This window comes from Palaemon carinicauda, chromosome 24 (genome assembly GCF_036898095.1).
Source record: "Palaemon carinicauda isolate YSFRI2023 chromosome 24, ASM3689809v2, whole genome shotgun sequence".
NCBI lineage: Eukaryota > Metazoa > Arthropoda > Malacostraca > Decapoda > Palaemonidae > Palaemon > Palaemon carinicauda.
Window position 1 is genome coordinate 1,546,699 of NC_090748.1, and position 25,000 is coordinate 1,571,698.

Below are 25,000 nucleotides of genomic sequence, written 5' to 3' on the forward strand. Positions count from 1 at the left end.
CCCTTTTATGATTGATGGCATCGTCCTAAATCCCGATCAGATTTCCTCTCTCCGTCATCGTTTCTTTGATGCGTTGACTCGTCAAACTGATTGGTCTGGTAAAGTTGAGTTCTGCGACGTCTCGTAATTAATTAGAAGCGTTTACTGTAGTGTTAAGGATGACTGATTATTAGTGTTATTATTGCTTGTTAAGCTACAACCCTATTTGGAAAAGCAAGATGCTATAAGCGCAAATTCTCCAACAGGGAAAATAGCCCTGTGAGGAAAGGAAATACGGAAATAAAATACAAGAGAATTAATTTACAAGAGTATAGAATATTCTAAGAACAGTAGCAACGTTAAAATGAATCTTTCACTTATAAACTATAAAAACTTTAACAAAACAAGAGGAAGAGAAATAAATAGATTAGTTTCCCTGAGGGTATCCTCAAGCAAGATAATTCTAATCCAAGACAGTGGAAGCCCATGGTACAAAGGCTATGGCACTATCCAAGACTAGAGAAAAATGGTTTGATTTTGGAGTGTCCTTCTCCTAGAGTAGTTACTTACCATAGGTAAAAAGAGTCTCTTCTACCCTTTCCAAGAGGAAAGTGCCCACTGAACAGTTACAGTGCAGTAGTTAACCGTAGTCAGAGGCTATGGCACTACCCAAGACTAGAGAAAAATGTTTCGATTTTGGAGTGACCTTCTCTAAAGGAGCTGCTTACCATGGCTAAAGAGTCACTTCTTGCCTTACCAAGAGGAAAGTGGCCACTGAGCAATTATAGCGCATTAGTTGACGGCCTTAATCTAAGAAGAATTGAGTCTAAACATGTTCTTATTGTAAAACTTTATATGCATGCAATTTATGGAACAGATAAGTTTGTCTGATATTCAGTTTGCGTACTTTTTATAAAACATATATAGGTTTGAGGGAAAGCGATAATATGCAAAGACAGGACGGGAATATATTTCTATAAGGATGTTATGCAGAGAATCGCTGGAATATATTTTTGATGTATACTAAAAACCGTAAGAATTCGATACATTCTGATGAAATTAATATTCTAAAATTCTAGAATAGTATATATTTTTCAAATCCTTTTCAGTCTTCTAACATTTATGACGAAATAATAACTTTTCTTATGAGATTTTATCTTTTATCACACATGAATGACGTTAAATTTGACTAAACACTTATGGAAATATTTTTAAAAATATGTCGATGGCTGTTTTATTAAATAATCATAATAATACTAGTGATAATAATAATGATAATTATTATTATTATTATTATTATTATTATTATTAATACAGTATTATTATTATTATTATTATTATTATTAATATTTTTATTATTTTTATTATTATTTTTATATTTTTTTAATTTTTATTATCATTATTATTATTATTATTATTATTATTATTATTATTATTATTGCCAAGCTACAACACTAGTTGGAAAAGAAGGATGCTATAAGCCCAGGTATGCAACAGGGAAAATAGCCCAGTGAGGAAATGAAACAAGGAAATAAGATAAGTAATTACCAATTGAAATGAAATATTCTAAGGACAGTAACAGGCACTGAAATAAATATTTCCTATATAAACTATAAAAACTTTAACAAAACAAGAGGAAGAGAAGTAAGATAGAATAGTGTGCTCGAGTGTACCTTCAAGCAAGAGAACTCTGACGTTATTTACCAATGCCAACCCTGCCAAATAAAGCCAGCCCTAACGATAATTACACGTGAGACCACCCGCCATCATGGTATGGATTGTCACTACCCCGTTAAAAGGGAAAATATGACTATCATTGCAATTCTAATAGTCAGGCCTTCTCCATCATGAGGCTCAATACTACACAGTATTCTAGAAGTTTTATTCCAGCTGTGACCAAGTTGTGGAATGACCTTCCTAATCGGGTAGTTGAATCGGTAGAACTTCCAAAGTTCAAACTTACAGCAAATATTTTTTTTTATGTTTAACAGGCTGACATAAGTATCTTTTTATAGTTTATTTCTGAAATATCTCTTTAGATGTTGTTATTATTTTTTTAATATTTTTTTTTCAATATTGTTACTGTTCTTTAAATATTATTTTAATTTTTTATTTATCTCTTTATTTCCTCACTGGGCTAGTTTTCCTTGATGGAGCCTTTGTTTGTATAGCATCCTGCTTTTCCAACTAGGGTTGTAGCTTAGCTAGTAATACTAATACCCATACACGTGAATGGCCAGTGTTATGGATTTAATAAAAGCAATTCTCTTATCTCGCTCGGTCTCCTCCTCTCAGTGTCCGAAGAAAATATAATACTATTGAAAGTCCACATTCGCTTTCAACCAGAGTAAATTGGACAGCGTATCCACACGTATAAGATGCCATGTTATTACATATTACTCTATCTTGCACACACACATCTGGGAGGAATGTAGAGAGGAAAGGTCCCCCCTTTTTTTTTCATTTGTTTGATGTCGGCTACCCCCCAAAATTGAGGGAAGTGCCTTCGTATATGTATGATGTATATATACATACTGTATACATACATACATACATATATATATATATACATATATATATATATATATACATATATATATATAGATATATATATATATATATATATATATATATATATATATAAATATATATATATATATAAATATATATATATATATATATATATATATATAAATATATATATATATATATATATATATATCTATGTATATATATATAAGAGAGAGAGAGAGAGAGAGAGAGAGAGAGAGAGAGAGAGAGAGAGAGAGAGAGAGAGAGAGAGAGAGAGAGAGAGAGAGTGTGTGTGTTACTCATTGACTTGATATAATTCATATGTTATGCGTTCTGGTGGCCTAATGCACCTGGATAGAGAGGAGGCTTGGACGCTAATCATATGGATGTATGGACATTCTCTACGGCCTTGTCCAGCTATGGGCATAGTCACTGTCTTTCCTTTAAACTTTTTAGTATCCGTATCCTTAAGATGACTACTCGGTCCCTTCCTGTACCTCGGGTAGAGGAAAGAGTGAGTAGTCATACCCTGGTGAGAGGGTTAACCTAATAATTACACGGAAAATTTGGCCGTCTTTTTCGACGGGTTGCGTACACTATAGTCCATTTCTTTTAGCGAGGCATACTTGCACCGACTCGCAGCGGAGCCCTTTTATCTCGGAAAAGTTTCCTGATCGCTGATTGGTTGGGCAAGATAATTCTAACCAATCAGCGATCAGGAAACTTTTCCGAGCTAAAAGGGCACCGTTGCGAGTCGGTGCTAATCTGCCTCGCTAAAAGAAATGGAGTATATATATATACATATATATATATATATATATATATATATATATATATATATATATGCATACACATATATATATGTATACATATATATATATATATATATATATATATATATATATATATATATATATATATATATATATATATATATATATATATATAAACATATATATTTACATTGACTTCTGGTATTGAAGTACGAGTGTGGATTCTTAAAACTGTAAATTCTGTTAAACATCTGATCCCAGAAAATGATGTGTCTGGAATAAAGAAAAATCATTTAACCCCACAATTAAAAATCTAGGTAAGTAATTAGGTCAAAGTAATAGTAACGAGATCAAAGTAAAACTAAATATTTTGAAACCACTTCGGGGCTTCTGAAGACTCCTAAAATTTCTCAATTTCACGGAAGACACAATTTTGATTATGATCTTTTATCAGGCCGTAAAGGGTAATATTTTAAGAAGGTTAATGATTTTTTTCCCAGAAGGAAGTTCACAAAGAAATTATGAAATAACTTTTCTTAGAAGACGCTAATTAAATTTTCTTTTCCCGGAATATGTGCTTAACTTTCAATCTTTTTTTTTTTTGTTATATTTTTTTTTATTTGCTTCAAACTTTTCTCTAAACAGTTCAGGCATCATATAATTAGCTTTTAATGATTTATGATTATTATTAATAAGTACCCAGCACAATTTTATTTTTCTTATGTTTTAAGTCTCAATTCAAAGTCATCCCACAGAAATTGTCATAAGAATAACTCAAGGAAATAAGGTAATGCATCCAGCTCTAATTTTACGTATACAGAAATCCACCTGAATTAATTATGAAACTTCAAAAAACTTTTTTTTTTAGTAGTTTCATGTTTCTTTTTAACATGTATTAAAAACAATTATAATAAACACAGTAGTTTCCAATTCATTCCATGAACTACCAGTGATGAGCACAAAACGCTCTCTCTCTCTCTCTCTCTCTCTCTCTCTCTCTCTCTCTCTCTCTCTTTTATATATCCTTATTTCCTATCCTCACTGGGCTATTTTCCCTGTTGGAGCCCTTAGGTTTATAGCATCCTGCTTTTCCAACTAAGGTTGTAGCTTAGTAAATAGTAATGATAATAATAATAATAATAATAATAATAATAATAATAATGATATCTATCTATCTATCTATCTCTCAGTATGTAATGATGATGATCCCTCTTTCTAGGAATGGGCGCCTCTCTCTCTCTCTCTCTCTTTCTCTCTCTCTCTCTCTCTTTATATCCTTACTTCCTTTCCTCACTGGGCTATTTTCCCTGTTGGAGCCCTTAGGCTTATACCATCCTGCTTTTCCAACTAGGGTTGTAGCTTAGCAAGTAATAATAATAATAATAATAATAATTATAATAATAACATCTATCTCTGTATGTAGTGATGATGATACCTCTTCCTAGGATTGTGCGTCTCTCTCTCTCTCTCTCTCTCTCTCTCTCTCTCTCTCTCTCTCTGGAATACTCGAAAATATGTAATGAAGAATTTTGAAGTTAGATTAAAAGTTGTTGCCTTTATAGGGCACAGCAGAATGTAATTTGATATGAGTGACTTTAGAAACGTTCAGGTGACGTCTCACGGATTTTACCTCGAGAATATTTGCTTAGAAACGTTCATGAGAAACGTTCAGGTGACGTCGCACTGCTTTTACCTCGAGAATATTTGCTTAGAAACGTTCATGAGAAACGTGTAGGTGACGTCTCACGCTTTTACCTCGGGGATATTTGCTTAGAAAGTTCATGAGAAACGTTCAGGTGACGTCTCACGGCTTTTACCTGGGGGATATTTGCTTAGAAACGTTCACGAGAAACGTTCAGGTGACGTCTCACGGCTTTTACCTCGAGAATATTTGCTTAGAAACGTTTATGAGAAACGTTCAGGTGGCGTCATACTGCTTTTACCTGGAGAATGTTTAATTAGAAACGTTCATGAGAAACGTTCAGGTGACGTCTCACGGCTTTTACCTCGAGAATAGTTGCTTAGAAACGTTTATGAGAAACGTTCAGGTGGCGTCATACTGCTTTTACCTGGAGAATGTTTAATTAGAAACGTTCATGAGAAACGTTCAGGTGACGTCTCACGGCTTTTACCTCGAGAATATTTGCTTAGAAACGTTTATGAGAAACGTTCAGGTGGCGTCATACTGCTTTTACCTGGAGAATGTTTAATTAGAAACGTTCATGAGAAACGTTCAGGTGACGTCTCACGGCTTTTACCTCGAGAATATTTGCTTAGAAACGTTTATGAGAAACGTTCAGGTGGCGTCATACTGCTTTTACCTGGAGAATGTTTAATTAGAAACGTTCATGAGAAACGTTCAGGTGACGTCTCACGGCTTTTACCTCGAGAATAGTTGCTTAGAAACGTTTATGAGAAACGTTCAGGTGGCGTCATACTGCTTTTACCTGGAGAATGTTTAATTAGAAACGTTCATGAGAAACGTTCAGGTGACGTCTCACGGCTTTTACCTCGAGAATAGTTGCTTAGAAACGTTTATGAGAAACGTTCAGGTGGCGTCATACTGCTTTTACCTGGAGAATGTTTAATTAGAAACGTTCATGAGAAACGTTCAGGTGACGTCTCACGGCTTTTACCTCGAGAATATTTGCTTAGAAACGTTTATGAGAAACGTTCAGGTGGCGTCATACTGCTTTTACCTGGAGAATGTTTAATTAGAAACGTTCATGAGAAACGTTCAGGTGACGTCTCACGGCTTTTACCTCGAGAATAGTTGCTTAGAAACGTTTATGAGAAACGTTCAGGTGGCGTCATACTGCTTTTACCTGGAGAATGTTTAATTAGAAACGTTCATGAGAAACGTTCAGGTGACGTCTCACGGCTTTTACCTCGAGAATATTTGCTTAGAAACGTTTATGAGAAACGTTCAGGTGGCGTCATACTGCTTTTACCTGGAGAATGTTTAATTAGAAACGTTCATGAGAAACGTTCAGGTGACGTCTCACGGCTTTTACCTCGAGAATAGTTGCTTAGAAACGTTTATGAGAAACGTTCAGGTGGCGTCATACTGCTTTTACCTGGAGAATGTTTAATTAGAAACGTTCATGAGAAACGTTCAGGTGACGTCTCACGGCTTTTACCTCGAGAATATTTGCTTAGAAACGTTTATGAGAAACGTTCAGGTGGCGTCATACTGCTTTTACCTGGAGAATGTTTAATTAGAAACGTTCATGAGAAACGTTCAGGTGACGTCTCACGGCTTTTACCTCGAGAATAGTTGCTTAGAAACGTTTATGAGAAACGTTCAGGTGGCGTCATACTGCTTTTACCTGGAGAATGTTTAATTAGAAACGTTCATGAGAAACGTTCAGGTGACGTCTCACGGCTTTTACCTCGAGAATAGTTGCTTAGAAACGTTTATGAGAAACGTTCAGGTGGCGTCATACTGCTTTTACCTCGAGAATGTTTAGTTAGAAACGTTCATGAGAAACGTTCAGGTGACGTCTCACGGCTTTTACCTCGGGGATATTTGTTGACACAGTAATGAACTTTAAGGATATTACTAGATGAAGCCTCGCCAAGCTATACAGTTGTATAATTGATGACTATGCAATAATTTTTAAAGTAAATTCATTTATGTTTACATAACCGTAGACGATGCTGAGATTAAGTTATAGACCTAGCTTAAACAAATATTAATTCTTGATCTGGAATTTGGCGTTTACTCTTGTTAATCTCATAGACTAGAAATGATGACAATGAAAGCTCTATGGTGTCATTAACAAAATATCACTACATTTGTTTCATGAAAGTGATATCTACGGTGCCAAGGACAAGAGTATATAGAGAAGGCACTTCTTTTCCAAACCCCTTTTTTACATTTTTTTCTGATTTTCTGTGAGCTTTTGAAAATTTGCCGTAAAAAACAATGGTAAAAAATCTTGGCATGAGTATTACCAGACATTTACCGTTTCAAAAACGGATATATTGATGTAAAGGAGTGATATTACAGTAACCAACCCTTAAAAGATAATAACAAAGTAGGGTAAAAATTTACGGTCGCTTTTATTTTACTGAAATACGGCTGAGAACAGTATATTTTTACGAAGAATTTCCGATTGAAAATAAGTTTTTTTTTTTTTTTTTTTTTTTTTTTTTTTTTTTCTCTCCCGAGTGGCTACCCTATGAAGCCTTTCCTAAAGTGTTGTAATATCTCAGTACGTTGAATACAACTTGTTATAGAACAGTTTCTGCCGACCAAACGAGACCCCGGTCTTCATGGATTTCATCACAGTTGTTTGGGCAACGTCTTTGTGCCAGGTGATATTGCCCGCCTCGGAGCCCACAAAGAGATAAAGAGATAATAATGCTCTCTCGCATCACCGCGCTTCAAGTGGGTTCTCATATGAGAAAAGGCTGTTTGTGTATATATATATATATATATATATATATATATATATATATATATATATATGTGTGTGTGTGTGTATATATATGTGTGTGTGTATATATATGTGTGTGTTTGTGTGTGTATATATATATATTTATTTATATATATTTATTTATATATATATTTATTTATATATATATATATATATATACTGTATATTTATACATATACACTATATATATTTACATGTATACATATTCTTACGAAACTGGTCTGGCATAGAGTGAATAATTTATTTATGTATTTCATATTTGTATTTAAGAGGTGATTGGCCAGCTCATAAAGTGAGTTCCTCTCTTGTAGTTTCAAGTATTTATATGTAAATTGCGTAAGTCTTTAGTCGTTCATTTCATTATGGTTTTAATTCAAGTCAGTATATGTAATTCTACGTTATTTTCAAGAATTAACTTTTTATTTCATATGTTTTCTTCCAAAGTCTTATGCAACCTCAATTAAGTGTGCTGAACAAACCCTACGAAGTATGAACGAGGGCTTATGTAATTTTTTTATGTTTTCATGAGGTATTGCATCATGTTTGTGAGAAATTATGCAATTCTTATATTTGCCAGTGTTTTTGGAGGTCCTCGAAAACCCCAACATTACGGTTATCTTTTTTTTTTTATTATTCCGAGATTGAGGGTGGACGGAGCTGCTGAGAGAGGGTTGCCTTGCAAGCGAGGTTAGATTCTCCTGTTCGATACGTGATGGTTGGTAACTCTGGCGTTGCTAAAGCCATCCCCCAAGCTTCTAGACATCTGTCCTAGAATAAGCTAGAAGTTACTAACTTAATATATATGCGTCCCCAAGGATTCATAGCAACAGATAGAAAATTCCAGCCTTAAGTCATAAGCCCTGGACCCTCTCTCTCTTTCTCTCGCATGCCTCTCGTATAAGATCGGTGTATTTTCTAAAAGTGTTCAGTGATTATGAAATATCAAAGTTTTGGTGTGACAAGGTTTTGTAAACATGGTATTTCATAAAAAAAATTATCCTAGAGATTTTGTAACTAGCCCTATGCAAGTAGGATAACGTTAAGTATATTTGAATCGCGCTCTGGATAAATCTTCATGCGAGCTAAAAACTCATAAGTTTATCAATTACTTTATGTAATTTCTTTAAGAGTTTAATCCTTAGAGTGCTAAAGGTTAACTATTTTCATTAATTATTAGCATTGGGTGTTTGTGTGAAATATAATTTCCAGTAAAACAAGTGATTATATAATTTTCAGTGTAATATTTTCTTGTCTTAGTCTAAGGTTTTATTCAGATTTAATATTTTGAATCAAGTGATTATATAATTTTCTGAGCGTGATATTTTCTTTTGTTAATCTAAGTTTTGTTCAAACTTAATATTTTGAGTTATTTATTTTTTTATGTAAATTTTTTCAGTGTTGTAATTTTCATAGAATATATTTATTTTTGTAAAGTGTGTATTATTTTGATCACCAGTGTTTCTTATGGTACTCTCTCGTATCCCTGTTAAAGAATAGAAATAAGAGGTTGTTTTGAATAGTTCTTAATAAGAAATACCCAGTTTTGTTTTGATTTTCATATATTGCCATCTGGAAGTTATAGAATTTCCTCAGAGCTCGGGTATTAATTTTTTTTTAAATGTAACAGATTTATGTAAAACAAATAGAGTTTGGAACTTGGGAGGTAGTGTAACTTGATAGCTGTATTATATAATATGATATATTTAGGTCCCCAGACACGGGAATATATATATATATATATATATATATATATATATATATATATATATATATATATATATATATATATATATATATATATAAAATATACCCTTTTCTCATATGAGAAACCACTTGAAGCGCTGTGATGTGAAGAGAGCATTATTATCTCTGTGATGTGCCCGTGAATGAATTCAGTTTGTTTGAAGTTGAAGCTATCCTAAAAAAACTAAAGAGATTGGAGAGAAAGAATGATGAAAAGCTGAGAGATGAAGAAATAGGATTTCGAAAAGGTAGAAGTTGCACTGACCAAATTTTCATTTTGAGACATGTTGTACAGCAAGGCGTAGAATATAAAAATCCCCTTTTGATGGCACTTGTGGACTATGAAAAAGCCTTTGATAGTGTGCACCGGCCCATTTTGTGGAGAGTCCTGCCTTATTATGGAATTCTTCTTAAATATGTAAATTTGATCAAGTCTCTTCATGAGCATAGCGAGTGCAAAGTTAATGTTAATAGTGTATTATTAAATGAATTTCCTGTGAATAGAGAGTACTCCAAGGGAATGTGTTGTCACTTATGTTGTTTATCTTCTCATAGATTTTGTAATGCGTAGAACAGTCAGAGACTGGATTGGTGATAGGAGTTTAGCAGACTTAGAATATGCTGATGATGCTGTCCTTGTTAGCAGAACACCACAGGATTAGCAATGCTTGCTTACCAGAATACATGAAATATCACACGAGGTTGGGCTGAAGATAAATAGAAGAAAGACAGAGATGATGAGAACGGAGTATGCAATGGAAGATGAAATATCATTAGAAGGAGAAAGGATTATTGAGGTTGAATCATTTAAGTATATAAGAACTAAGATCTCCAATACAGGGTCTTTAGAATTAGAGTTTAGTGAAAGATTGAAAAAAAAAAAAGTAAATCAGGCAATGGCTAGGTTAAGTAAAATTTGGAAATTAAATCACCTGAAATTACATATCAATATCAGTTTAGTGAGATCGGTTCTACTGTGTGGACATGAGTCATGGTATGTCAATGAAACAATCTCCAATAGATATAGTAGATTTGAGAACAAAGCCCTCAGAAGGATATTGGGAGTTAAATGGCAGGACAGGATTAGAAATGAAGCTATAAGAGAGATTACTCGAGTACCATATGTGGATGAGATCATGATGAAGGGTAGATGGAGATGGTTTGAGCATGTTCTTCGCACTCCCCAAGAGAGATTAGTTCACCAAACTTTCAGCTGGGCTCCACAAGGCACTAAAAGAGTTGGAAGACCCAGGCCTACAAGGCTGAGGACTGCGAAGCGCGAAGTAGAAATTGATGAATGGAGAAGTATTGAATTAAAATCTCAAGATAGAGATGACTGGCAAAATCTAACCGAGGACCGTTGTGTCAATGGAAGTAGGAGGAGATGAGGATGAATAATAATATCTATCTGACAATAAGCAGCCTACACCCAAACATTCATCACACATTAATAATTTCACTTGGGAAGCACTTTTTTCTCACTGTGGTGGCCTATTGAAAACGTCCCTGCCTGGTGTTCTGCCGAACTTGGGTATGTGTCCTGCTCAACCTCGTTAGTTTCTTGTGGTGTCTGCAACCTTACTGTCCTTGTGAGCTAAGAATGGTGGTTTTGGGGGGCCTGTAAGTTCACTTGTTGAGTTACCAGCAGTCATTGCCTGTCCCTTCCTGGTCCTAACGAGTGGAGAGGGGTATTAGGCGCTGATCATGTGTATATATGGTCAATCCATAGGGCTTTGTCCTGGTAGCTAGGGCAATGTCACTCTCCCTTGCCTCTGCCATGCATGAACGGACTTTTAAATCTTTAAACTCATCTTTGGTATCAAGTCCCTTTGGAGATGTATCAGGGAGGATGGAGTGGGACTCTTTAATAACCACATGGGCGACTAACCTACCCTTTAAAGGCGCTAAACAGCTCGTTTTGAAAAGAGGGAGGGGCATAAAAGAGGTTGCCCAAACCTCCTCTACTCTACAAATTGATCTAATTGTTTGGCAATGGAAATTCGGACAATGTATGATTCAGACAAATTAAAAATGATCATGAACGAATTATAGGAACTCGTAGCTTAGAAATTCTCCGGGATTATATTACTGATGAAGCTACAAGAAATTGAGATTTGCCTTCTGGCTGATGACGCTCCTTTATCGGGAAAAGATTTTCAAAAGATTCCCCAGGGATGTATGGAATGAGTTTTGCTGCGAAGACTATAATACCTACAAACGTTCCTGAATGTTCCACAGGTATCAGCGAAAGACTGAAAGACTTATGTACTGGCATATTCCACTGGCAAAAGGATATTTCTTGACTCTCAATAGTGCCTACGCCCTTAAGTTGGATGCTGAAGAAATAGCTAAGGATACCTTTTACTGTGCACTTGGTATAGTGCTACAAGACCTCAGTGGACCTCAGTGCTCAAGTGAAGAAAAAGAAGCTCTCTGGGAAGCTGAAAGATTATCATGGCAAGGGAAATATGAACGTTAATTTCCTAAGACGCTTATTTTTGTCTTGTGAGTGTTGAATGCAATATTCCAGCTAAATGATAAACTCAAAAACTCATAAATGCATCTAAGGGCCAAACATTACCTCTGAACTGTTTAATAACCTGGCTGAACCGTACCAATGATGTAAGTAAAACTTGAGTTATACGTTATGGTGGAATGTTAAACAGATCATTGACAATAGAGATCCCAATATCCATAAGTAGGACACGTTTAAGAAGTATAGATATCTTTCAGTTCATAAACCCACAGAATAACTACATATAGAGTAATCTGGACCGAATTTATTTTTGTTGTTGGCAAGGAAAGGCAAATATATTTCAATCGAACAGAAACCAATGCAAATGTGTGTACAAAGAGAGAGAGAGAGAGAGAGAGAGAGAGAGAGAGAGAGAGAGAGAGAGAGAGAGAGAGAGAGAGAGAGAGAGAGAGAGAGAGAGTGCATGTGAAAGAAGGGGATTACAAATAGAGAGACAAGATTAACAAGATAAGTCAATTATGTTAAACCACTAAAAACAAGAATGTTCAAATACTGTTATTGCATTTGTTCATCTTTGTGACGATAAGACTATTTCTTATCAGCAGTGAATTTTGCACAATGCTTTCAATTATAAGCAACATGCTATTTTAATATGAAATGTTATATTTTTAATAGTCTTCTAACTAGAATCGCAGTAGTTTTTATTCGCATATAACAGTTTTTCACAGTGATTTATAAAGATGAAAGATCATGCAAAAACTTACAATATTATAGTGCTATAGTAATTACGTGAATGTAATTTTTATATACGTAGTAATCCTGGAGAAGAAGTAGGTAATTTATCATATTATTTGGACAAGTAACCTGCATATGTGATAGTTTTGAGCATGAAATTTAACGATAAATCTTCCATAAATATTATGGACTTGAGTCATAGCTTTCTACAGCAGTGAAAGTGTTACTATTATTTGTCCACCTTAATGTTCTTAAACATGCACACATTTTTCTCCGTTCTTGTACCAAAGTAGGAAAGATTTTAGTAATCTGTGATGTTTAATATTTTCAATGCGAGGCTTCAATTTAGGTAGAACACAGAAGCCTACTTGTTTCAATTTTGCCAGAATGAAATGCGGATGTAATAATATATACGTGTTTTGTGTGTTATTATCTGAAATTCTTAATGTATGATGACTAACATGAAATTTTTTTTTTATTTTTAAAGTAATTTCTCTATTCTTATGGTTATTCATGAACAAAAGAGGATCCTAAGTGCAATATATGGTCTAAACGTAGATCTAAGTAATTTAATTAATAAGAATTAATTTTTTATTCTTCTCTAAGTCATTTGGGGTAATTTACATCATATCTTCAATCAAAGGGCAATTTACATTTGAGTTTTGGAATCATAGAGTAATTTACATTATATCTTCAATCAAAGGGCAATTGACATGGGCGTTTAGCAACCAAGGGATAATATCCATACAATTTTCAATCAGAGGGCAATTTACAACCAGGTTCAGCAATTAAGGGATAATATACATCATATCTTCAATCAAAGGGCAATTTACAACCAAGTTTAGCAATCAAGGGGTAATTTTCATCATATCTTCAATCAAAGGGCAATTTGCGACTAAGTTTAGCAACCAAGGGGTAATTTACATTATATCTACATATTAAAGGTAATTTGTATCTGCGGCTAACAATCAAAGAATAATTTCCATCATATCTTCAATCAAAGGGAAATTTACAACCAAGTTTAGCAATCAAGGGATAATTTCCATCATATCTTCAATCAAAGGGTAATTTACATCTGCGGTTAGCAATCAAGCAATAATTTCCTTCATATCGTCAATTAAAGGACACTTTATATCTAAATTTTGCAATCAAGGTGTGATTTATAGCTGCTCTTCAATAAAATTGCAATTTACATCATCCATCAGCAATCAAAATGAAAGTGAAGCTTGTGTATAAAATTGCAATTTACATCTTCCATCAGCAATCAAAATGTAAGTGAAGCTTGTGTATAAAATTGCAATTTACATCTTCCATCAGCAATCAAAATGAAAGTGAAGCTTGTGTATAAAATTGCAATTTACATCTTCCATCAGCAATCAAAATGAAAGTGAAGCTTGTGTATAAAATTGCAATTTTCATCTTCCATCAGCAATCAGAATGAAAATTTATATTTTCCCTCAGCAATGAAAGTGAAGCTTGTGTCTTTCCTTTACAGTTACTTAACAATTTATAGCTCCCTTCAGGAATTAAAAAGCAGTAAAACTGGAGGAAATATATACACAGATTGATAGAACTGTTAAGTATCTTTTCTTTTATGTTAGTGTGACAGTAAATGGGTGTCGTATGTTCAATATTCTGATAATTCCGTTGCTACCATACAGTTTATGGCATAAATTTAGAAATATTTAATATTCAAATACAAGTAACATTTTCTTAAAACTTCATATAAATTACAAACATTTTAATATTTCTATCCTGCTATTATATTTTACAAAGTATGGTGGGGAACATTGGAATTGTGTTTCTTAATGGAGGAGCACAATTCATTTAATGATGTACCTTTAACAATATATATATATATATATATATATATATATATATATATATATATATATATATATATATATTTATTCACTACAGTGGGGGCCTGACCGGGATCAACAATAAAAATAACAAGTAATTTTACAATAATTCACTAGCGGTGCTAGGAAAACAAGGACTAAAATTGAAGTCTGGAGACAAAACCCAACAACAGATGGCGGTGGTGGAGGCTTAATATAAATGTGACAATTACAAAGATGTCAGGACATAACAATATATATATATAAATATATATATATATATATATATATATATATATATATATATATATATATACATATATTATTTTTTCTTTCATCAGCGTCCATTTGGCTAACATGAGAAAGGTGTACAGTGTAACGTTAGATAAATCTTCAATTTATGATACCATATTAATGTAAAATTTTATCAGCCTTAACTATTATTGAAGCCATAAACTTATATCATCAGTATACTAATGATATTTAACTGTGTTTATACAAGACAAACTTGTAATTGGAAAAACCAACTTGTCTAATGATATCCTGATTGGATGGAAATTGTGCAATAATTTTGAAGAGGCAATTTATTTGCATATCTTTTTTTTCCAATTCTTTTCCAAATCATTGCTGAAGAGATGGTTGAATTTGAATTAGATATCTTAAGCAATTGACTGAATCAATTTCAAGTGTATATAATTTTATGTAAATGTCAATGTTAATTTTCCAAACAGCTTCTTAATAGCTAATTATTATTATTATTATTATTATTATTATTATTATTATTATCATTATTATTATTATCATTATTATTATTATTATCATTATTATTATTATTTATGGATTTCTCAAATGTACTGTATCTACAAAGAAAATGAAATTACAATGATCAATCCTTATATAACTTGTAATATTTTCATGAACTGCTGTATCGTGTAGGCATATAAAGTACCTAAACAAAATATTTATAATATATACAGTTTCTTCCATATATATTACTTATGAATGTACAGTAATCCTTCGCCATATCTCAGTTCACCGATTAAAGTACATACTGGATTTATATGTAAATCTATATCCCGGACTGCTCATCATTTCACGGATTTCTGAGGGGCAGATATGTTTTATATTCGTATCTTGAATATTGTTTTTAGAAATAGTAATTTTTGGGCTTGAATATTTACAATGATAAATAAAAATACAGAAATTCGGTTCAGTAGTGAGAATGTAATGTATATAATTTGTTGAGTTTATTGATAAGAATATAAAATGTTTAGTGCTTCAGGTGTCAAAGAATTGCTCGTCCATATGGACAACCAAACTCAGGAAGCGTGAGGCGAACAGTCTAGCTTGCTCATATGACTTCGTACAAGACACACTATTGGCCGGTAGAAGAGACACGACCAATCAGATCACGCTGATCAGTATCCTGGTCAGTGATTGTCTGTTGGACCTCAAGATCACCTCAAGTATTCCAAGCTTTGATTTTAAGCATACTTACTCGACATTGCTCTGCATGTTTATCTATATTATTATTATTATTATTATTATTGTAACTTGCTAAGGTGCAACCCTAATTGGAAAAATATGATGCTATAAGCCCAAGGGCTCCAACAGGAAAAGTAGTCCAGTGAGGAAAGGAAATAAAATAGATAAACTACAATTAATGAACTATTAGAATAAAGTATCTTAAGAAGAGTAACAATATTATAATAAATGTTTCATATATAAACGATAAAAACTTCCTAAAATAACAAAATATAGAGAAATAAGGTAGAATAGTGAGCATGAGAGTACTCTCAGGCAAGAGAACTCTAACTCAAGACAGTGGAACACCTTGTGGGGTGATTTTTTACATTTTCACTAATATTGTGAATTTTTCTCAAGCTTTATAATACCGATCAAATGTTCTGCACCTTTTAAGGATTCTATCAGTGAACCCAAGGATCGGTTAAAGATGCTTAGTATAAGGGAGAAAATGTATCTCCTTGATGTGTTGCAGGAAGGGATAAACTACTGCATATTATTATTATTATTATTATTATTATTATTATTACCTGCTAAGCTACAACCCTAGTTGGAAAAGCAGGATGCTATAAGCCCAGGGGCTCCAACAGGGAAAATAGCTCAGTGAGGAAAGGAAACAAGGAAAAATAAAATATTCTAAGAAGAGAAACAATATTAAAATAAATATCACTTTATAAACTAAAAAAACTTTAACAAAACAAGAGGAAGGGAAATAAGATATAAAGGTACCCTGACACTTGCACGACTTTTTGCCACGAATTTGTCGTGGCGAGTCGTGACATTTTGTGGCACGAACTGGAAGATAAAAAAGAAATTAAAAATTACCTCAGAATCACAGCTGACCTGTCCACATTGACACGAACTGGCACGACGAGCTCACGAGGAGTTTACCCATAGTTTGCGCACTTCCCGCATTGTCCCGACGAGTTCACAAACAGTTCGCGCATAGTTCACGACCCGGTCAGGAAAGTTTGTCGTGACCAAAATTTTTAACATTTCAAAATTCTCGTCACGACATGCCACGATGGCACGACAGGTTTACGAACACTTCACACCAGTTCACGCCAGTTCACGACTCGAGTCGTGATAATGCGTGTCACAAATTCGTGCAAGTGTCAGCCTGGCTTAAGATAGAACAGTGTGCCCGAGTGTACCCTCAAGCTTCCGCTTCCTTTGATCCAATGAAAACTTTACCAATAAACTTTTTGAAATGTTTTGGATAAACGAGAGATTATATTCTTAACCGTCTTTCGATAAATACAACCAAAATTGTAATGATATAATGCAGCTATTGTTTCTACTCTCATACAGAAGGTATCAATGCTGATGTGTATTGCTAATATAGCTTTGATTATTCTAGAAATATCGCAGTATTTGGAACACCAGTTCACGAAATTGCTGGTCTTTTTAATTCAAGTAATATTTTTTCCAAAATTAATATTTTTATAACATGCATAATTCTGGAAATTTAATGCTTGAATACGTGAGGTACAAAATATCCACAAACTCAATTTTATTTGGGAAAAGATTATCACAATAATTGCAAGATAATATAAACCCTTCTCTCAAGAACTACCGACCACATGAACTTTGAATAAATCAAGAAAAACCAAAAGAATACAAGGACGATTATAAATGTCACCCTTAACGAAACAGCAAAAAGGATGGCAACTTCCAGGAATAACGCTATCGTATGGATGGTGTTTACTTATCTTCAGTAGTGAGTGTTTCAATTTTAATTTCTTCATTTATATATGTATGGATATGTCTACAGGGAAAGTAAGTTTAAGCTTAAAAGAGGCATAAGAATGCATAACAGGTTAATAAGTGTTTTGGGAGTGTTTATAAAAGCTTAAATTTATAATGTTAAGAAATGAATATGAAAAACTATACATATAATTGACAGAATGCATTATATCTTTTTATGTACCTTGCGCTTTTTCATCTATCGCCTCGGAACATCATCCACGATAGCTGAGGGATTACTGTATATATATATATATATATATATATATATATATATATATATATATATATATGATTTCCATAATTCATATTGCTTATGAAAGTATTCATAGAATCCCACTTATCATAAAAATCTTCCAATGACCTGCTTCTCGATGAGGATTGTAATGACAAAACTGATGATATATACGGTAACAACTAAACCACTAATCTGTGGAGATTTCAACCTTTAGATAGATGACTCGGCCAATCGTGATGGGAAACTACTAGTTATGTAAACTAGTGATAATATTTGTACAACAGCTTCGATTGAACTGATATTGAATTTGATTCTTCTTCTTTTTCTTCTTCTTCTTTGTCTGCATCTTTTCCCACTTTTATGTGGGGTCGATGTTTCTGGCCAGCGTTCTTCATCTACCTCTGTCCCACACTTCATCACCGGTTAATCCCTTTATTCGAAGGTCATCCTTGATACAGTCCATCCAACTTCGCTTTGGTCTCCCTCTCCTTCTCGTTCCCTGTACCTCCATTTCCATCACTCTCCTCCCCAATATACTGTTCATCTCTTCTCATGACATGACCATACCACCTCAGTCTACTTTCTTAGATCTTATCTGATAGTTTTCTAACTCCTGTGGTACCCCTTGATATTGAATTTGATTCTATGTGATAAAATAAATAATAGTTTATTGGATATTAGTGTGGGGGAAACGCGTACTATTTATCGAGTGGGTAACTGAAAAGCAGAATGATAAGAAAATAAGATTTAGAAATAAAGCAATTTTTTTTTTCACCGCATGCGTGCATTAATGCAGTGACTAGGAAAAGTGACTTGAATTGATTTCGTGCGAGAGCCAGTGAACTTTATGCATTATTATGATCTGAAAAATAAGAGAGACAGTTCTTCAGTAGCACTTGGAAGGGAGGAATTACGGAGCCAGCTAAATATAAACCAAACAGTATAAAGAGTAACAGAATATAACAGCAAGGTGCGCGCTGGGAGGGGTCATACTAAGTAGTGTGCAAAAGAAATGAACGTGATTTATGATAATAATAGAAGAGCCACAAACTCTAATTCCAATGCATAAAAATTTACTTTGTATTTCAGCAGAGTAAAGACTTAGAGGCTGGATTGGATTAGATTGGATGTATGAAATTGGGGCATATGGCCATGCGATGGTGTCTGGAAGGCCATTTAGCCCTTATGTGCAATTTTGAGAAAATCCTGGAGTAATATTTCAAAGTAAAAGTTGAAAGATATAAGGCAGCAAAACACGATAAAAGAAAACAGGAACATGGTCGAGGTTAGGTTAAGGTTAGGTTAGGTTAGGTGGATAAAAACGAGGTCATTACCCTAAGGGTTTAAAAGGCCGCTCATGAATGGCAGAGGCAAGGGAAAGTGACATTGTCCTATCAAGCAGGACAATGCCCTTGAGACAGACCATATATACATATGATCAGCTCCCAAGCCCCTCTTCACCCAAGCCCCTCTTCACCCAAGCTAGGACCAAGGAGGGCCAGTCAATGGCTGCTGATGACTCAGCAGATAGACCAATAGGCTCCTCCGAACCCCACAGCCTTAGCTCACAAAGGAATTGAGGTTGCTGCGACCAAAGAAACTAACGAGTTTGAGGGGGACTCGAACACCAGTCTGGCGTTCACCAGTTAAGGACGTTAGCCTAATGCTTGCAATACACCGCGTGAGGTGCTCACTCTCTCTCTCTCTCTCTCTCTCTCTCTCTCTCTCTCTCTCTCTCTCTCTCTCTCTCTCTCTCTCACCTCATTAGGTTAAATCAGTTTGATAAAAATTAATTATCTTTGACATTCAGTTAACTGTAGGAGCAGGTTTTTGCGTAGACGACTAGTTTTATGTTATGTAGTTTAATGGTGTCCCTAAATCTTAAGGAAAAATATGTGAATACAAGTCATTATATTCGAGATATTATAAATCTCCCACAAATTCCAGCGCCAGTAATTCCGACGGGATATACCCTGTCCTTGAATTTGCATATTATGCAAAGGCAAATGCTAAGAGAGAGAGAGAGAGAGAGAGAGAGAGAGAGAGAGAGAGAGAGAGAGAGAGATTAGATCACTGAAATATCAAATTCTTTAAATTTCCCCTCAAAAAATAATTTGTGAGCGTGGTATATACCTCAAGTGATTAACTAGAGGGGGTAAATAAAAAAAAAGGTTAATTTTTACTTCATATGGCCGAACCATGAATGATTATCTGTGTATTGAGACACACAGAGTTGTTTAGATTACCGAATATAAGTACAGTAGAATTGTCATTGACTTTTATCTTCCTTCGTGGCCGAATGGGTTAGTCACTGTCTATATAAGCTTGCCGACCAGGGTTCGATTCCCGGCCGGAGCCAAGCTCTTGTCTTTGTGAGATTTCGCCTGGGGCTCTGATCCCGAGGTCGTTAAGAGAATCCAGACATTAATATATCAAAATATATATGGCTTATTTGAATATGAAAAACACGTAAAAATGTGCAAAATTTATCATTAATTGAATGCCAAGTAACAAACTACCAATTAGCTACGATGGTGAAGATGGGTTGATTTCAATTCTAAGTACAAAATACCTGAATTCGACGGGTATAAGTACAGTAGAATTGTCATTGACTTTTATCTTCCTTCGTGGCCGAATGGGTTAGTCACTGTCTATATAAGCTTGCCGACCAGGGTTCGATTCCCGGCCGGAGCCAAGCTCTTGTCTTTGTGAGATTTCGCCTGGGGCTCTGATCCCGAGGTCGTTAAGAGAATCCAGACATTAATATATCAAAATATATATGGCTTATTTGAATATGAAAAACACGTAAAAATGTGCAAAATTTATCATTAATTGAATGCCAAGTAACAAACTACCAATTAGCTACGATGGTGAAGATGGGTTGATTTCAATTCTAAGTACAAAATACCTGAATTCGACGGGTATAAGTACAGTAGAATTGTCATTGACTTTTATCTTCCTTCGTGGCCGAATGGGTTAGTCACTGTCTATATAAGCTTGCCGACCAGGGTTCGATTCCCGGCCGGAGCCAAGCTCTTGTCTTTGTGAGATTTCGCCTGGGGCTCTGATCCCGAGGTCGTTAAGAGAATCCAGACATTAATATATCAAAATATATATGGCTTATTTGAATATGAAAAACACGTAAAAATGTGCAAAATTTATCGTATGTATGTATGTATATATATATATTATATATTTATTTATCTATTTATCTATACTGTATATATTTATCTGACGTAGCTAGTCCACTGCAGGACAATTATGCCTTAGACATGTCCTTCAACTCACGTCTGTTTATGGTTCTTCTATGCCAGTCTTTACCCGTAAATTTTCTTATCTCGTCAATCCAATGTCTTCCTTTCTTTCCCCTGGTTCGTTCACAATCTCTAGGGACCCATTCTGTTATCCTTAATGTCCATCTATTATATGCCATTCTCATCTTATGTCCTGCCCATGTCCTTTGCTTATTCTAACACGTTAGAATATCCCCTGCTTTAGTTTGCTCTCGTATTCATGTGTTTTTATTTTCTGTTTTGGGTGTTATTCCCATCATTATTGTTTTACTTTGTTCTTTGAGTTATAACTAGCTTATGTTCTATGGCTTTAGAAAGGCTCCAAGTTTTTTATGCATAAGTTAATATTAGTAGGACCATCTGATTGAGTATATACTTTTCTTTTTAGGGAAAGTGGCATTTTACGTTTCATAATATTATTTTGTTTACCAAAAGCTCTCCATCCCATGCTTCTTATTCTTTTAATTTCTGTCTCATGTCCTTGTCTTTCAAGTGCTTTCATTACTGCTGAAGTTTTGACAGAATCAAAAGTTGTTTCGCACTGTATAAATGACATACATATTTTTTTTGCATTAGCTGGTTAAGTACTTGAATATGTTCAGTTGTTGAATACCTGCTTCTAAAGCTTGCCTGCTCTCTTGGTTGATTCGTCCAGATGTCTTTCTAATATGATCTTTTTCCAAGCTGTAGGTATAGAGTATTCTTGCAGACATTTTCTGAAAAGTTCAGCGAGTTTTACTACTATGAAATCTCCCCCATCTGTAATTAAATTAATTGTCAGGTCATCTTCTGCTTCCTTGCCTCTTTTCGTGCCTTTTAAGGCTTGCTTTATTTCTCTTAATGTTACTTTTGGTACCGGCTCAGGTGTTTCAATATATTTATCGGCAAAGTTATTTCTTATATCACCATTGTATAGCATTGTATGGAAATCCTCCGTAATTTTTATCACTCCATCTCTCTTGTTTATAATATTTCCATTTCCATCTATTAAAGCAAATATCTGTTGGTGTCCTGATCTAAGTCTTCTTTTCATTGATTTGATGCATCTTCCTTTCTTTAGTGTTTCCTTAATTTTGGTCTAATTTTATATATATATATATATATATATATATATATATATATATATATATATATATATATATATATATTCATATATATATATATATATATATATATTCATATATATATATATATATATATATATATATATATATATATATGTGTGTATATATATATACACACACTGTAGTCATGGTTTGACAAACACAGCGGTTACTTTCAGTATTTATTATCCAAAACTCACGGTACAAGATACAGTTCAGTACTGAATACTGAGAAATAGTATAAACAGGAAGTAAACAATAATTATGATAGTTAACAGCAAAAGCAGTTAAGAACTATTACAGAAATAATTAGCATAACAGTTATATGAATATAACTTCGGAGAATAACAATAGTTAGACAGTTAAGTATACAAACTATCTCACTGTATACTGTATATAATGATAAATTTTGTCTTATTTAGACGTGTTTTTCATATTCAAATAAGCCATATATTTTGATACCTTAATGTCTGGATTCTCCATTATACCTCGGGATGAGAAACCCAAGGAATGCTAAATGCTATGTCACTGTCATACCAACTTCCTGGACCAAGATTTGATTCCCCGGCCGACCAGAAGCTCTTGTCTGAGTGGTTCCCCCTTGGGTCTCTGATCCCAAGGTATAAAAGAGTATCCAGACATTAAGGTGTTGAAATAAATGGCTTATCTGAATATATATGTATTTGTATGTATATATATATATATATATATATATATATATATATATATATATATATGTATGTATGTATATATATACACACATATATACATATACATATATATATATATATATATATATATATATATATATATATATATAAAAATATGGATATATATGTATATATATGTATATATATATATATATATATATATATATATATATATGTGTGTGTGTGTGGGGGGGGGGGGCTGGGGAGGTTATACATAAATATATTTATGCAAAGCATCTTATGCAATTTGTACATCCACAAATAATTAATGAGTTTAATTGGTGATTTAATAAGATTGAAAGTTGGTATAGCAGTAAGTTAATCGCTTGGAAAATTACCGCAAGCATTTCAGCGTTGCTAATCCTCCCTGCTTGGCCAAGCAGTCCTTTGAAATCACCCCACCCCCACCCCACCCCACCCCACAACCCCTTGCTGAATTTGGTTTTCGTATTATATCGAACTCGCGATGTGGATACCAGTCTGTATTATCATTTCATTAACTCGATCCGATGCATTTGAATTTAGCAGGGACTTGGAGCTCATAAAAGTTTGTTTATATATGCCAGTTGATGTGTGTTAACGGCGGAGTGGAAATCGTAGGGAATATTTCACTAAATTTTGCATCAGCCAAAAACTTTTTTTTTTTTTCTTGTTTGCAGCGTGAGAGATGAGGATGATGATGATGATGTGTGTGTGTATATATATATATATATATATATATATATATATATATATATATATGTGTGTGTGTGTGTGTGTGTGTACTCAAATCTGATATGTACATAAATTAAATTTTCATTATCACAGAATCCCTGTAAATAGAACGTTCCTGCAAGCAATGATTTTCCTGTTTTGCGGGAACACCAATTCATTCTGAATGAATCAATACAGACATCATGCAAGTTCAGCATATACAGTGCATGTTGAAAACGTCTCTTGCCAGAGTTAAGGAATGTAAGTGAAGCCTATAATCAATGTCAACACCCAATGGTCGATGGGAAAAAAAAAAAAAACACGACTTCCTCAAGACGTTTTATTAAAGGGAGACTCGTGAATCAACTTCTTGGAGAACCTTTGCGTTAAAAAGAAGCAACTGTTGATTTTAAGCAGTGATACAGTGAAACCCTCTCGTGCTAAGAAATGCAGTTCTTTCATGCGAACGCCGAAAGCAATCATCCGAACACAAACACGAAGACGGAAAGGTGACTTTTTCGTTCGAAATACTATGTTGTAGCTTAGCAAGTAATAATAATAATAATAATAATAATAATAATAATAATAATAATAATAACATTTATTCCAGGATTTTTTACCGTTTTAAAAACGGATACATTGGATCCTTCTCTCTGGTTACGGTTCATTTTCCTTTTGCCTACACACACACACACCGAATAGTCTGGCCTATTCTATACATATTCTCCTCTGTCCTCATACACCTGCCAACACTGAGATTAATAAACAATTCTTCTTACTATACTGTATTTGTTCAGTGGTCACTTTCCTCTTGGTAAGGGTAGAAGAGGCTCTGTAGCTATGGTAAGCAGCTCTTCTAGGAGAAGGACACTCCAAAATCAAACCATTGTTTTTAGTCTTAGGTAGTGCCATAGCCTCTGTACCGTGGTCTTCCACTGTTTTGGGTTAGAGTTCTCTTGCCTGAGGGTACACTCGGGCACACTATTCTATATTATTTCTCTTGTTATTTTTTTTTTTTTGTTAAGCTTTGTAGTTTGTATATGAAAGATTTTTTTAATAATACTGTTCTAAAAATATTTTATTTTGTTCATTATCTCTGTTGTAACTTATTTCCTTATTTCCTTTCCTCACTGGGCTATTTTCCGTGTTGGAACCCTTGGACTTATAGCATA

General features: G+C 34.0%; 1 protein-coding gene across 1 annotated transcript in view; it reads right to left on the reverse strand.

The window, feature by feature from the left end:
* LOC137617982 (cell adhesion molecule 3-like) overlaps nucleotides 1–25,000 on the reverse strand; it is a 715,661-nt gene that overhangs the window by 255,214 nt on the left and 435,447 nt on the right. The gene's annotated exons all lie outside the window — the stretch shown is intronic.